At 40.4% G+C, this 14,602-nt stretch overlaps 1 non-coding gene across 1 annotated transcript; it reads left to right on the top strand.

The window, feature by feature from the left end:
• The first annotated feature begins 3,094 nt into the window (after nucleotides 1–3,094).
• LOC112787539 (small nucleolar RNA R71) lies at nucleotides 3,095–3,201 on the top strand. The gene has a single exon (XR_003194946.1). It is a non-coding gene; the product is annotated as a small nucleolar RNA R71 (small nucleolar RNA).
• Nucleotides 3,202–14,602: the final 11,401 nt, after the last annotated feature.

Here is a 14,602-nt window from a genome sequence, read left to right as displayed (position 1 = left end):
TCTTTTCATCATACGGGTGTTGCTCCATAGGTTCCTTTCCTTTCTTTCTTTTAGAGCTCGAAGATGCCATGAATGAGAGTTAATGTGTGAAGGTGGTAAGGGTGTGGAGACTTTTGGCGGTTTAGGGTTGAGTGTAATGAAGGGAGTGAGTGGGAATGTCTTTAATGGGATAGGAAGTGCTTGGTTCCGAAAGGGAGAGGTGTGAAGAGTGGGCGTGGAGTGTGAAGGTGGGATACGGAGCAAGGGTCACTTATATAGGGAGGTTGTGAATGAATGTAGGGTGTGGATTGATGGAGTGGTTGTTTGATGGACGGTTGGGGTTGTGCATGGAGAAAGGACAAGGATCATCACTTTATGAGGGCTATTGGGTCAGTCTTCAAGGGTCTCCTTTCTTCAATATTGCATGGCAACATTTTCCAATGCATTCCCCTTTGGGGCACGTGTGTAATCCCTCTTCATGAAGTGGCCGAACCTTCTTCATTTAATTATCCAATCAATCCTCTCCAATGCTCCTTTCCTTTTCCCTATAAAAATAAAATAAAAAAATCAATATCATAAAAAAAAGATTTAAACTTTATGGCTAGAATAATAAAGAAAAAGAATTAGATTGTTTATTCATGAATACCAACTAACTAACTAACTGTGCATCCTTATATGCATATTCGTGGCACCTTGGGTGACACCAAACTTAGTTTGGAGCACTGTGATGAAAAGTTTGTGTTCAAAGCTCCAAGACTAGCATGCTTTGGGTTGCATTCATGCTTTCTTGGCATGCTTTGAACACCAAACTTGTTCTTCACTATATACTGCATAATAAGGATTTTACCAAGTGTTTGTCAAGTTTGGGTTGGAATTCATAAATATTGACTTATTCACTATTTTCTAAAAGCATATAAAACATGGGTTGCCTCCCATGAAGCGCTTCTTTAGAGTCACTAGCTTGACCTTTCGCCTTCATCAGGGAGGTCGATAGTGCTTCAAGTCTTCTCCTCTGGCAGTAGACCTATATCCAGTAGTTGTATCAATGATCTCTACATGTTCCAAGGAGAGAACTATGTTGATAGCGAAGACCTTAGGTAACTGAGATGGCACAGTGGGGAGATCAGGGGGGATATCTGGGAAGTAAGCTGAGATCACTTTATCCCCTGGAGAGAAGTCCTCTGTAGGGATCTTTTTGTTCCTCCACCTCCTTGGTACCTTCTTCTTTGTTCCTTGTGATGTTGTTTTACTCTTTGTGGCCTCTTCTTCTAAAGGAATTTTGATGTTGTCTTCACATGCCTCTGGTGGTTTAGGTTCTTCCAGCTTTTTCTTGAGCTGTGACAGCTGCTTGTTTCCTTGTCCATCAACCAAGGGAATTTTCGGATGAGCTTGTTGTTCTTCAGTACTCATCTCTTCCTTCAGTATCTCACTGTGATCCTTCCTTAGTTCCTTGTTCTCTTGATCTGCTTCTTGTGAGTGTTTGAAAACAGTGAAGGCGAGCTGTTCATCATGGATCCTCAAAATTAGCTTCCCTCGCTCCACATCTATGAGTGCTCTGGCTGTAGCTAGGAATGGTCTTCCCAATATGATTGGGTGAGTGTAACTCTCTTCCATGTCTAATATGACAAAGTCTGCTGGGAGAAAGTATTTCCCAACCTTTACCAACACATTTTCCACCACTCCTATTGCTTGTTTTTGAGTTTTGTCAGCTAGCCTGATGACTACATCTGTGGGCATTATCTCATTGATCTGCAGCCTCTTCACAAGGGACAAGGGCATTAAGTTGATGCTTGCTCCCAAATCGCAGAGTGCTCTATCAAACATTATTTCTCCTATGGCACAGGGTATGTGAAAACTCCCTGGGTCCTTCATTTTTGTAGGCAACTCTGGTTGAATGAGGGCACTGCACTCCTTGTTCATCACTATAGTTTGGCCTCCCTTGAGTGAGCTTTTCCTGGGAAGCAGTTCCTTCATATACTTGATGTATGCAGGCATTTGTTGGATGGTCTTGATGAATGGTATGTTTACATGCAGAGATGCAAACAAGTCAAGAAATCTTGAGTATATTCTCTTCTCCACAGCACCATTGAGTAGTTGTGGAAAGGGTGCATAGAGTCTCAGCAGCTCCTGTTGTGAGATTTTTGGTTCTTGGTGATCTTTTTCCTTCTCCTCTGCTGAGGTATCTCCAGGTTGTTCTGACGGCTTGTTTGGCTTGTCCTCAGTCTCCTTATCACTTATAGTGACCATCTTGCAATCTTCTCATCTTACTTTCTTTGTTTCTCCTCTCAGATTTTTCTCTGTGTCACTTGGGAATCCATCTGTAGGTTTGGGAATCTGCTCATAGAGATACCCTACTTGAGATTCCAACCTCTTGATGGTGTCTCCCTGGTTCTTAAAATTTGCTCGCACTTCCTCCTTGAACGCCTTGTTGTCTTGAATCTCTTTGCCTATGCCTTCAAGTAGATTCTCAATCCTTGAGAGTCTGTCATCAAATGATGGTGGATTGGGATTAGAGGTGGAGGGATGAGAAATGTTATTTTAGTTTTGATATGGATGTGGAGAGGTGTTGTCATGGTGGTATTGATATGTTCTTTGTGTGAATTGTTGGTGAGCTGCATTGTTGTTGAGGTTGTGACGTCTCTGATCATGGCCTTGATCTTGTTGATTCCCCCACCCAAAGTTTGGGTAATTCCTCCATCCAAGGTTGTAGGTCTTGGAGTATGGATCATGGTTTCGCCTAGATGAATTCCCAATATAGTTGGCTTGCTCCTGACTACCCTCTGCTTCTTCATTCACTCCTTCTTGGGTTGCTGATGAAGTGGTGATTGCTGCTACTTGGTTCCTCTCCATCTTCTTGGTGAGGTCAGCCAGCTGCTTGGTAATGAGCTTATTTTGGGCCAGCAGAGCATCTACATTGTTTAGCTCTATCACTCCTCTAGTGTTCCCTCTTTCAGATGCATAGAAATAGTCATTTTTTGCTACAGTTTCAATGACATCTATGGCCTCCTCAATGGTCTTCTTCTTGTTCAGAGATCCCCCGGATGAGTGGTCTACTGCTTTCTTTGATTCATAAGAAAGGCCTTCATAGAAAATGTGTAGCTGCACCCATTCATTGAACATATCTGGTGGACACCTCCTTGTCAGATCCTTGAACCTCTCCCATGCTTCATATAGAGTCTCACCATCTTGTTGCCTGAAAGTTTGGACCTTAGCTCTCAGCCTGTTGATTTTTTGGGGAGGATAGAATCTGGATAAAAATTTGTTCACCACATCTTCCCAAGTTGTCAAACTCTCCTTCGGAAAAGACTCCAGCCACTTGGCTGCCTTATCCTTGAGTGAGAATGGAAATAAGAGCAGTCTATAGGCATCAGGATGAACACTATTAGACTTCACCATGTCACATATCCTCAGGAAGGTGGTTAGATGTTGATTGGGGTCTTCTTGGACTCCTCCGAATGAACGAACAGTTGTTTTGAACAAGGGTGATAAGCTACGGTTTTAGTTCAAAATTATTGGCATAGATGGTCGGCTTTTGAATGCTACTTCCACAGTTTCCTGGGTTTGGATTGATGTAAGAGCCTAAAACTCTTCTCTCCTCCCCAGCATGATTTGCTCGACCTTCTCTGCCATGGTTGTGAGCCTCTTCTTCATGATGGTTTTCCATGTTTTCTTCCATGTTTGGTTCAAAGTATTCCTCCTCTTCCTCGGCACCCACTACTCGTTTTTCTCTTGCTTCCCTTCTTAATCTGAGGAAGGTCCTCTCAGGTTCTGAATCAAAGGAAGTTGAAGCCCCGCTTCTTCTCTCTGTCATATAACCAACAAAGCATAAGCAAGGAAAATAGATGCAGGAAGTATTTCTGTTAGAATTACTGTTAGTGTGAGTGATGCAATATATCAAACAGTTAGTGGGTCAGTGAACTGAATTGTAAATAACTAAAAAAAAAAAAAACAAAAAAGTAGGGGGAGGGGAAGAAATTAACTAAAACTGAAAGTAAATTACTCAAACAGAAAATTAAATCAAACAAACTAAAAATGCTCAATCTAGTTATCCTCTAATTTAATCATTGTTGATTCAAAATCAATCCCCCGCAACGGCGCCATAAACTTGATACGCGGAAAACTTGTCTTGCAACAAATTTCCTTCGGTAAGTGTACCGAATTCGTTGTCAAGTAAAAACTCACAATAGAGTAAGGTCGAATCCCACAGAGATTGATTGATCAAGCAACTTTAATTAGAGGAATGTTCTAGTTGAACGAATCAGAATTTGAATTGAGAATTGCAGAAAATTAAATGGCGGGAAAGTAAATGGAAGAAACAGTAAATGCTGGAAATAAAGAGCTGAATGTAAATGGCGGAAAGTAAATTGCAGAATCTTAAATGGGAATGGGGTAATTGCTCATAAAAGTAAATGCAAAAATTAAAGAAAATGGGTAAGATCAGAAATGGGAGTTCATTGGGCTCAGGAGATGTTACATTCTCCGGATCAAGTTCATTTTCATCTCTTCCTCAATCAATGCATTCATTGATCTCCTTGGCAATCTTAAGTAATCGAATTACAATTCCTTGTAATTCAATCTCTCAAATCTTGATCAATAGCCAATTCCTTGGTCAATTGCTCAGGAGAAGAGATAAAGTATGGTCACTGATTATACCACATGCATTTCCCAAATCAAGTGTTGGAAGGATTATAGTCACATATCCATCCACACCCAATTTGGTCCAGCATGAAAAAGTATTTCTAGCATGATCCCTTCATTCCTCTTTCAAGGTTCAGAAGAGATCCAAGTATGAATAGCTTCTTTTCCAAGATAACTACCCAATTGGATGAAGATCGAAAGCTTTCTAGTAAAATCAAGAGAAAAGATAGAAGAAGGAGAATGAAAACTAAAATTGATCCATCAAATTACAAGAGAGCTCCCTAACCCAATGAAAGGGGTTTAGTTGTTCATAGCTCTGTAAAATGAAAACAAAGATGGAGAATACATGCTGAAAGTAAAATACAGAGAGTAATTCTAGGCCAAAGGCTCCCTAAAGTTTTCAGCCCCCTAACTAATTCAAAACTACTCCTATATATACTACTCTTCTGATCTTCTAGTTGGCTCTTCAAGTCTTGGGTATGGGCCTTTGGATCCTGAGTTTGAAGCAGTTATCTTCATCATTGGGCTTAGCTTTGCTTGCAGAGAGAAAGTGTGAAGTAGGCAGGGACTTTTAGCTCAGGACATTAGTGGTGTTAACATTAAGTGAAAGTGTGGGTTCGAGAACATTAGTGACAATCACCTTTTTCACTAACGTTGCTCACCCAAGTATGAGCCACGTTAACCTCAATGTTAGTGGCACAAACGTTGCCACTAACGTTGCCTCTTGGTCCTTCGCACACGTTATTGGGACTTACCTTTCCCAATAACGTTGATAAACTTCCCCCTTCCCTACGTTAGAGTCCATGTTAACTTTGTTAACGTGGCTCTTAACGTAAGCTTGCCAATCCTTCGAGAACGTTAGTGACACTTACCTTTGTCACTAACGTTCTAATGTGCCCCTCTTTCTCACGTTAGATTCCACGTTAATTAAGTTAACGTGGCTTCTAACGTAGTCATGCTAGCCATCTCCAATGTTAGTGACAAAGGTGAGTGTCACTAACATTGGCTCATCATCTCTTTATCCACGTTAGCTTCCACGTTAACTAAGTTAACGTGGGAGTTAACGTTGCTCCTGGTGGCTCTTGGTGGTTCACCCCAACGCTAGTGACAAAGGTAAGTGTCACTAACGTTGGCGACCAATTGCTCTCTCCACGTTAACTAAGTTAACGTGGGAGTTAACGTGCCTTATGGAAGCTTGGCCAACGTTAGTGACAAAGGTGAATGTCACTAACGTTGGCTTCCCTTTTGCTTCTTAACATTAGAGTCCACGTTAACAAAGATAACGTGGCAACTAACGTGGCCAATTATGAGCTTGGTCCAACGTTAGTGACAAAGGCGAGTGTCACTAATGTTGGCCTTGTTGTCTTCTTCCACGTTAGTGTTCACGTTAACTTAGTTAACGTGACTCTTAACGTGGGCTTATGATGGCTTCGAGGGCGTTATTGGCAATTACCTTTCTCATTAACTTTGCAAGTTAGCACCCATTCCACATTAGAGGTCATGTTAGTAGGACTAACGTGACTGCTAACGTGGTTCTTGTTTGCTTCCTTTGTCCTTAAATCAAGCAACAAAGTGCATCAAAGTTTTGGTCCAAGTCATGAGTCATGCATCATCCAATTTATCATATAATTTATGCAAAATCCTCATGAAATCATGTAAAGTGCACAATGTATGCTTGAATCAAGATGTAAGTGAATATCTACCCAAAACTAACTTATTTTCTAAGAAAATGCATGAAACTACTGATGACAAGTCATCCTAGCCTATTTTAGCTAGTCTTTTTCTCTTGTTTTCATTAGAATTATGCACTTTCTTGAGCTACAAGCAAGCTAATTGAGTAGATTTTCATGTTTCCCTTGATTGAACCAACCATATATGAATTCATGCCATTTCATGAGGTTTTATGCTATATTTGTTGCATATTATGAAAGATTGAATATCTCATGATTTTGAGCATAGCTTTGATGAGTTTGGTTGATTAATGATAGGTGAAGAAGGCTTGGAGAAAGGTTGAAGCAAGAAGGAATGGCTAGGAGTGAAGAGAGGACAATGGAATAAGTGAAATTGAACCAGGAAGCAAGAAGCTGGACCTAAAGTTAGCATCAAACTTTTGCACAAACTTTTGGTTGAAAAGTTAGCCCCAACGTTAGCCCCCTAACTTGGAGGCTAACGTTGGAACTTGAAAATTCTCCCCTGGGCTTCAAAAGTTTGCGCCAACGTTAGCCCCCTAACTTTGAGGCTAACGTTGGCACATGGATTTCTCCCCTGGGCACCAAAAGTTTACGCCAACGTTAGCCCCCTAACTTTGAGGCTAACGTTGGCACATGAATTCCTCCCTGGCCATCCAACGTTTGCGCCAACATTAGCCCCCTAACTTGGAGGCTAACGTTGGCACATGAATTACAATGGGGAAGGAGCAAAAGTTTGCGCCAACGTTAGCCCCCTAACTTGGTGGCTAACGTTGGCGCCACTAGCACACAAGGCATTGCCAACGTTAGGGTCAAAGTTAGACCCCTAACGTTGGCTCAAACTTTTGGTCCAACTTTTGCTAACCTCAAAACCGGTTCAACTGGTTCACTTTAGTTCTTCTTCAAACTTCAAGAGCAATCAACCAAGGCCTCTTTCAACCCAATTCCACCAAGAGCAAAGGCCCAACTCAAGGCTTGAAGATCATTTGAAGAAAGTGTATAAATAGGATAGAATTCAAGTTCTTCAGGGAGCTTTTTTTTTTGGAATTTTCATAATAGTTTTCGGAGAGCTTTTGATATTGAGTGATCTCTAATTTCTTTGTCTTGGGGAAGGAGAATTCACTTCTCTTCCTCTTAGTTTTATTGCTTTCAATTTCAATTACACTTGTCTTGGATCTTGGGTTGGAGATTTGAAGAAATTCTGTTTCAATCTCAATCTTGGATCTCTGTTTCTTTACTGCTAATTAAATTTCATTTCCGGTTAATTGCTCTTCATCTATTTTCCTTGCAATTTACAATTTCCTTGCAATTGTTCTTGTTGGATCTAGGAAGGCATTGAGATCTAGACTTGGTTTTCTAGTCTCTGGGTCCTGAGATCTGAATTTCCCATTTCACTTCTCTATTTACTGCTTTCTATGTTCATTTACTTTTCTGCTTCATATCCGGTTCAATCCCAATTCCCTTTCCCTCTTCTGTTTGATGCAATTTAATTTTTCCTTGTTTAATTTCTGCAAATCCACATCCCAATCCCCTTTACATTTCAAGCAATTTACATTCCTTGTGCTTTAAGATTCCGCAATTTACAATTCTTGCACTCTAAGCTTCCGCTATTTAATTTCTTGTTCTTTACGTTTCAGCAATTTATTTCTTGTTCTCTTTACTTCAATGCAATTTAATTCTGCAAGTCACAAAACCATCAACCAAATCTTGATTCGCTTGACTAAATCAACCACTAAACTAAAATTGCTCAATCCTTCAATCCCTGTGGGATCGACCTCACTCCCGTGAGTTTTTATTACTTGATACGACCCGGTGCACTTGCCGGTTAGATTTGTGTGTTTTGGGAGAAATTCATTTTTCCTCCAAAATAACTCATCAAGTTTTTGGCGCCGTTGCCGGGGATTGATTAGATTGACAATGATTAAGTGAGGTGGTGATCTAGATCAAGCACTTTTTCTTTATTTGTCTCTAATTTTGACTAACCCACTAACTGTTTGAATTTTTGCTTAAGCTAACTGGAACTTCATTCTAGCAATAGATTGAAGTGCCACTGATTCTGTGCGTTTCTTATGTTCTGCTTGTATGTCAGGTATAGGGAGATCCATTCCTGTTTTATCTGAAACTGACCAGAGAACTCTCCGAAGGCTAAGAAGAGAAGCAAGAGAAAAAAATGTTGCTGGAGAGGAAGAATCAGATGAAGAATATCATGAATTGGAGGAACACTCAACAGATCCAACAAATCCACCAGTGTGAATGGCCAACAACAATGGTCAACCCCAGAGGAGAGTCTTGGCTTCATATACACTTGCTAATCCAAGGCATTGTGGGAGTAGCATCCTTAACCCAAATGTCAATGCAAATAACTTTGAATTGAAGCCCCAACTCATCACCTTGGTGCAGAACAACTGTTCCTATGGAGGAGGCCCCTTGGAAGATCCAAACCAGCACCTATCCACCTTCCTGAGGATATGTAACACAGTGAAGACCAATGGTGTGCATCCTGACAGTTACAAATTGCTGCTATTTCCATTTTCCCTCAAAGACAAAGCCACTCAATGGTTGGAGTCATTTCCAAGAGATAGCATCAACAACTGGGATGATCTAGTAACCAAGTTTCTTGCCAAGTTTTACCCACCTCAAAGAGTTATTAGATTGAAGACTGAAGTACAAACATTCACACAAATGGATGCTGAACCCTTGTATGAGGCATGGGAATGATATAAAGCTCTAATCAGGAAGTGCCCTCCTGAGATGTTTAATGAATGGGATAAACTCCAAAATTTCTATGAAGGACTGACAATGAAAGCTCAAGAGGCACTTGACTATTCAGCAGGAGGCTCAATGCAACTCATGAAGACAGCTGAAGAAGCTCAGAACCTCATTGACATGGTGGCTAACAACCAATATTTCTTTGGCCATCAGAGACAACACCAACCATCACTAAGGAAAGGAGTGTTAGAAATGGAAGGGGTTGACACCCTCCTAGCTCAAAACAAGATAATGCAGCAGCAGATTCAAGAACAATTTGAGCAGATGGCTAAAAAGATTGATAGTTTACAAGTTGCAGCAGTGAATACAAGCCAACCATCAACCACATGGGGACAAAATGAAGAAAACCAAGAAAATCAGCAGCAGGAACAACCTCAATATGTGCAAAACCAAGGCTCATGCCAAAATGAGGTTTATGGTGACACCTACAATCCATCCTGGAAGAACCATCCAAATCTCAGATGGGGAGATAACCACACCCACAGCCAGCAACCGTGGCAGAAAAACTCAAACCAAAACAACTCAAGAAACACAACTTACTCAAACCACGACCAGCAAAACGCTAATAATAATCAATACAAGAAACCACAGAATACATATCAACCACCCCACCACAATCCACAAACTCATCAAAATAGCATTTCCGCACCAACATCTAACCCCCAAAACTACCACACTACCCTTACAAATAACTTCCAGCAACCACATTCCACCCCCATCATACCACCAATAGACCATCATGAAAGTAGAATTTCAAGTCTTGAGGCAGCCATACAAGCAATTGCTCAGTCCACTCAGAGCTTGGTCAAAATGCAAGAGAGAAATGAAGCTACCATGAAGAACCTTGAACGACAAGTGGGACAATTGGCCAAACAAGCTGAACGGCCAACTAATGTTCTCCCAAGTGATACAATCTCCAATCCAAAGGACAAAGGAAAAGCTACAAAGTGGGAGGAGTGCAAAGCAATCATAGTGGGAAGTGAAAAGACTAGGGAGAAGGAAGCCATCAATCAAGAAGAACACAACAGAGAAGTTCCACAAGAAGAGACAGAAGAGAGAAGTGAAGAGGAGAGAAAGACCAAGAATGCAAAAAGCTCAAAGAAAGATGATCCTGGGAGTTTTTACATACCTTGCACCATAGGATACATAACAATTGAGAAGTCATTTTGTGACCTCGGTGCAGGTATAAACTTGATGCCTTTGTCTCTAATGAGGAAACTTCAAATTTTTGAGCTGAAGTCCACACGAATAGTTCTCCAAATGGCTGACAAATCCATTAAGCAAGCACTGGGAGTTGTGGAGAATGTGTTGGTAAAAGTGGGAAAATTCTTTCTCCCAGCTGATTTTGTCATCCTGGATATGGATGAAGACCCTAACACTCCCATCATCCTGGGGAGGCCTTTCCTAGCTACGGGCAGAGCATTGATAGATGTTGAGAAAGGGGAGTTGTTGCTGAGAGTGCATGATGAGCACCTAGCATTCCATGTTTTTAAAACCCCACATGAGCCCACTCAAGAAGAAGATGGTATGAAGGATAAGGCCAAGGATCAAAGCTTAAAGGAGGCATTCAATGAGTTAACTCCAAGACTTCTACATCCATGCTTGAAAGAAGTAGAGATGGTGCAACAGACTAAAGAAATCAAGGAGGAACTAGATCCAAAACCCCCAGATGAGAACCTCAACATTCTAGATAAAGAACCACCAAGGCATGAATCATCTCCTAAGAAAGAAGAGAAGAAGAAGAGGCCAAAAGGGTGGAAAAACAAGAAAATCCCCACTGAAGGCTTTTCACCAGGGGATAAAGTAGTGTTAAACACACAACCAATGAAGATGTCTCCACAATTATTTGAATATTACACTGTGAACCGGGTCCTTTCACTTGAACACTTAGAGATCATCAAAGAGGAGACTGGAAGGAAGTTCACAGTAAGAGGAGAAAAGTTGAGGCACTATGATTTTCAGCCCCCATGATCAAAGAATGAAGGATGTCAAGCTAGTGACATTAAAAGAGCGCTTGTTGGGAGGCAGCCCAACCTGAGGTAGTTTTTTTTATATAGCTAGTTCAATAAAAAGGTTAAGTAGATTCACCTGTATTGTAAGAAGCTAAGTTTGGTGTTACACACCAAAACAATTTAAGGGAGAATGAAGGATTCTAAGTTTGGTGTTCCACCGAAATCTCATTTACAAACACATTCTCACCTTCTGCATAAAGGGTTGCTAGCTCCAAGCAATCAGATGAATCATTTAATCATTGTCTGTTTCTAGTTTTTAGTTTTATTGCCTTTAGCAAAGACACAAGGATTTCACATGTGATTAACTTGATGCATCAGAGGCAGTGGCGAGGGACTAAGTTTGGTGTTCACACACCAAAGTAAGTTCAAAAGCCTATAAGAAAGTCTTGCACACTAAACAATTACCTAAGGGCTTGAGAAGCAAGCAACTTTTGAGAATTGTGCAGGGAATTCACTACCATTTGAAGACACTATGCATCATAACTCAAAAGGGCACAGCAGAAGGAAGGACAAAGGAACTGCAAACCAATAGGTTGTATCTACACTTAACTCTTGCTGTTGAAAAATGTTTTGACTTGTGTCTTGCTAAAGTGTTCATCTAGTACAAGTAGAATCACTCTTAAAATAAGTAAGCTAGTCTAAGTGTGTGCTTGTGTGTTTACTTTCACTTGACAAAAAGCATGCTTTATCCCCTGCATTTTCAATTCAATAAAAGAAATGTTTGAATGTGAAGTGAGATAGTTCTCTGTTAGATAGAAGTACAATAAAAGTAAGTGGTGGTATGTATGTGTGATTGTATGATAGCTCACTTTTAGTGAATAAGAGAACTAGGATGTCTCCTCTTAAGTAGAAAGTAGCTACTGTCTATGAATCTCAATCGAATAAAAATCCTTGGTTAGAAAGAAAAACAAAAAGAAAGAAAAAAGGGAGAAAAAGAAATAGCCAAAGAGTGGCAGAACAAAAGAAAACAAAAATTAACAAAGCTGGACACCAATAGCTTGAACCTTAGAATATATGCCTGTGGTGTCTTTGAGTTAGGATCTGCTTGGACTACTAAGTTCTTTGGAGTGCATCAACACTCGGTGACTTGGGTTAACTAACCCGGGATCATCAGCTGAAAGTCCACTATCAAGAGCAACCTAACTACAAGGCATTTAGTAGCCCAAAGAGGTGCTGGGTATCAATGTTCTAAGAAGGAATGTGAGCCAAGTGTCTATAGTGAATAATGTGTCAAGTATAAAGAAAAGGAAATGAACTTGCTACACATGACACTCAAATAAAGCTTATGAACAAGATAATAGCCAAGGATAAAGGAATAATGAGAGGTCATAGCAGTATGTCACTTGAAGCTTGAAGGAGACTTTCTAGGCCTAGGAGTCAATAAGAAGTGAGTATTTGTATATCCACACAAAACCCCATGAACTATCAATAATACTCTGCTAGCATGAACATCCTCTTCCATTTCATTCTTTCTTCTCAATAAATCTTTTCTTGCTTGGGGACAAGCAAGCTTTAAGTTTGGTGTTGTGATGACAAGTCATCCTAGCCTATTTTAGCTAGTCTTTTTCTCTTGTTTTCATTAGAATTATGCACTTTCTTGAGCTACAAGCAAGCTAATTGAGTAGATTTTCATGTTTCCCTTGATTGAACCAACCATATATGAATTCATGCCATTTCATGAGGTTTTATGCTATATTTGTTGCATATTATGAAAGATTGAATATCTCATGATTTTGAGCATAGCTTTGATGAGTTTGGTTGATTAATGATAGGTGAAGAAGGCTTGGAGAAAGGTTGAAGCAAGAAGGAATGGCTAGGAGTGAAGAGAGGACAATGGAATAAGTGAAATTGAACCAGGAAGCAAGAAGCTGGACCTAAAGTTAGCATCAAACTTTTGCACAAACTTTTGGTTGAAAAGTTAGCCCCAACGTTAGCCTCCTAACTTGGAGGCTAACGTTGGAACTTGAAAATTCTCCCCTGGGCTTCAAAAGTTTGCGCCAACGTTAGCCCCCTAACTTTGAGGCTAACGTTGGCACATGGATTTCTCCCCTGGCCACCAAAAGTTTGCGCCAACGTTAGCCTCCTAACTTTGAGGCTAACGTTGGCACATGAATTCCTCCCTGGCCATCCAACGTTTGCGCCAACGTTAGCCCCCTAACTTGGAGGCTAACGTTGGCACATGAATTACAATGGGGAAGGAGAAAAAGTTTGCGCCAACGTTAGCCCCCTAACTTGGTGGCTAACGTTGGCGCCACTAGCACACAAGGCATTGCCAACGTTAGGGTCAAAGTTAGAATTCACTTCTCTTCCTCTTAGTTTTATTGCTTTCAATTTCAATTACACTTGTCTTGGATCTTGGGTTGGAGATTTGAAGAAATTCTGTTTCAATCTCAATCTTGGATCTCTGTTTCTTTACTGCTAATTAAATTTCATTTCCGGTTAATTGCTCTTCATCTATTTTCCTTGCAATTTACAATTTCCTTGCAATTGTTCTTGTTGGATCTAGGAAGGCATTGAGATCTAGACTTGGTTTTCTAGTCTCTGGGTCCTGAGATCTGAATTTCCCATTTCACTTCTCTATTTACTGCTTTCTATGTTCATTTACTTTTCTGCTTCATATCCGGTTCAATCCCAATTCCCTTTCCCTCTTCTGTTTGATGCAATTTAATTTTTCCTTGTTTAATTTCTGCAAATCCACATCCCAATCCCCTTTACATTTCAAGCAATTTACATTCCTTGCGCTTTAAGATTCCGCAATTTACAATTCTTGCACTCTAAGCTTCCGCCATTTAATTTTTTGTTCTTTACGTTTCAGCAATTTATTTCTTGTTTTCTTTACTTCAATGCAATTTAATTCTGCAAGTCACAAAACCATCAACCAAATCTTGATTCGCTTGACTAAATCAACCACTAAACTAAAATTGCTCAATCCTTCAATCCCTGTGGGATCGACCTCACTCCCGTGAGTTTTTATTACTTGATACGACCCGGTGCACTTGCCGGTTAGATTTGTGTGTTTTGGGAGAAATTCATTTTTCCTCAAAAATAACTCATCAAGTTTTTGGCGCTGTTGCCGGGGATTGATTAGATTGACAATGATTAAGTGAGGTGGTGATCTAGATCAAGCACTTTTTCTTTATTTGTCTCTAATTTTGACTAACCCACTAACTGTTTGAATTTTTGCTTAAGCTAACTGGAACTTCATTCTAGCAATAGATTGAAGTGCCACTGATTCTGTGCGTTTCTTATGTTCTGCTTGTATGTCAGGTATAGGGAGATCCATTCCTGTTTTATCTGAAACTGACCAGAGAACTCTCCGAAGGCTAAGAAGAGAAGCAAGAGAAAAAAATGTTGCTGGAGAGGAAGAATCAGATGAAGAATATCATGAATTGGAGGAACACTCAACAGATCCAACAAATCCACCAGTGAGAATGGCCAACAACAATGGTCAACCCCAGAGGAGAGTCTTGGCTTCATATACACTTGCTAATCCAAGGCATTGTGGGAGTAGCATCC

The sequence above is a fragment of the Arachis hypogaea genome, chromosome 20, assembly GCF_003086295.3.
Source record: "Arachis hypogaea cultivar Tifrunner chromosome 20, arahy.Tifrunner.gnm2.J5K5, whole genome shotgun sequence".
Taxonomy (NCBI): Eukaryota; Viridiplantae; Streptophyta; class Magnoliopsida; order Fabales; family Fabaceae; genus Arachis; species Arachis hypogaea.
This window is presented reverse-complemented; position numbering and strand designations above follow the sequence as displayed.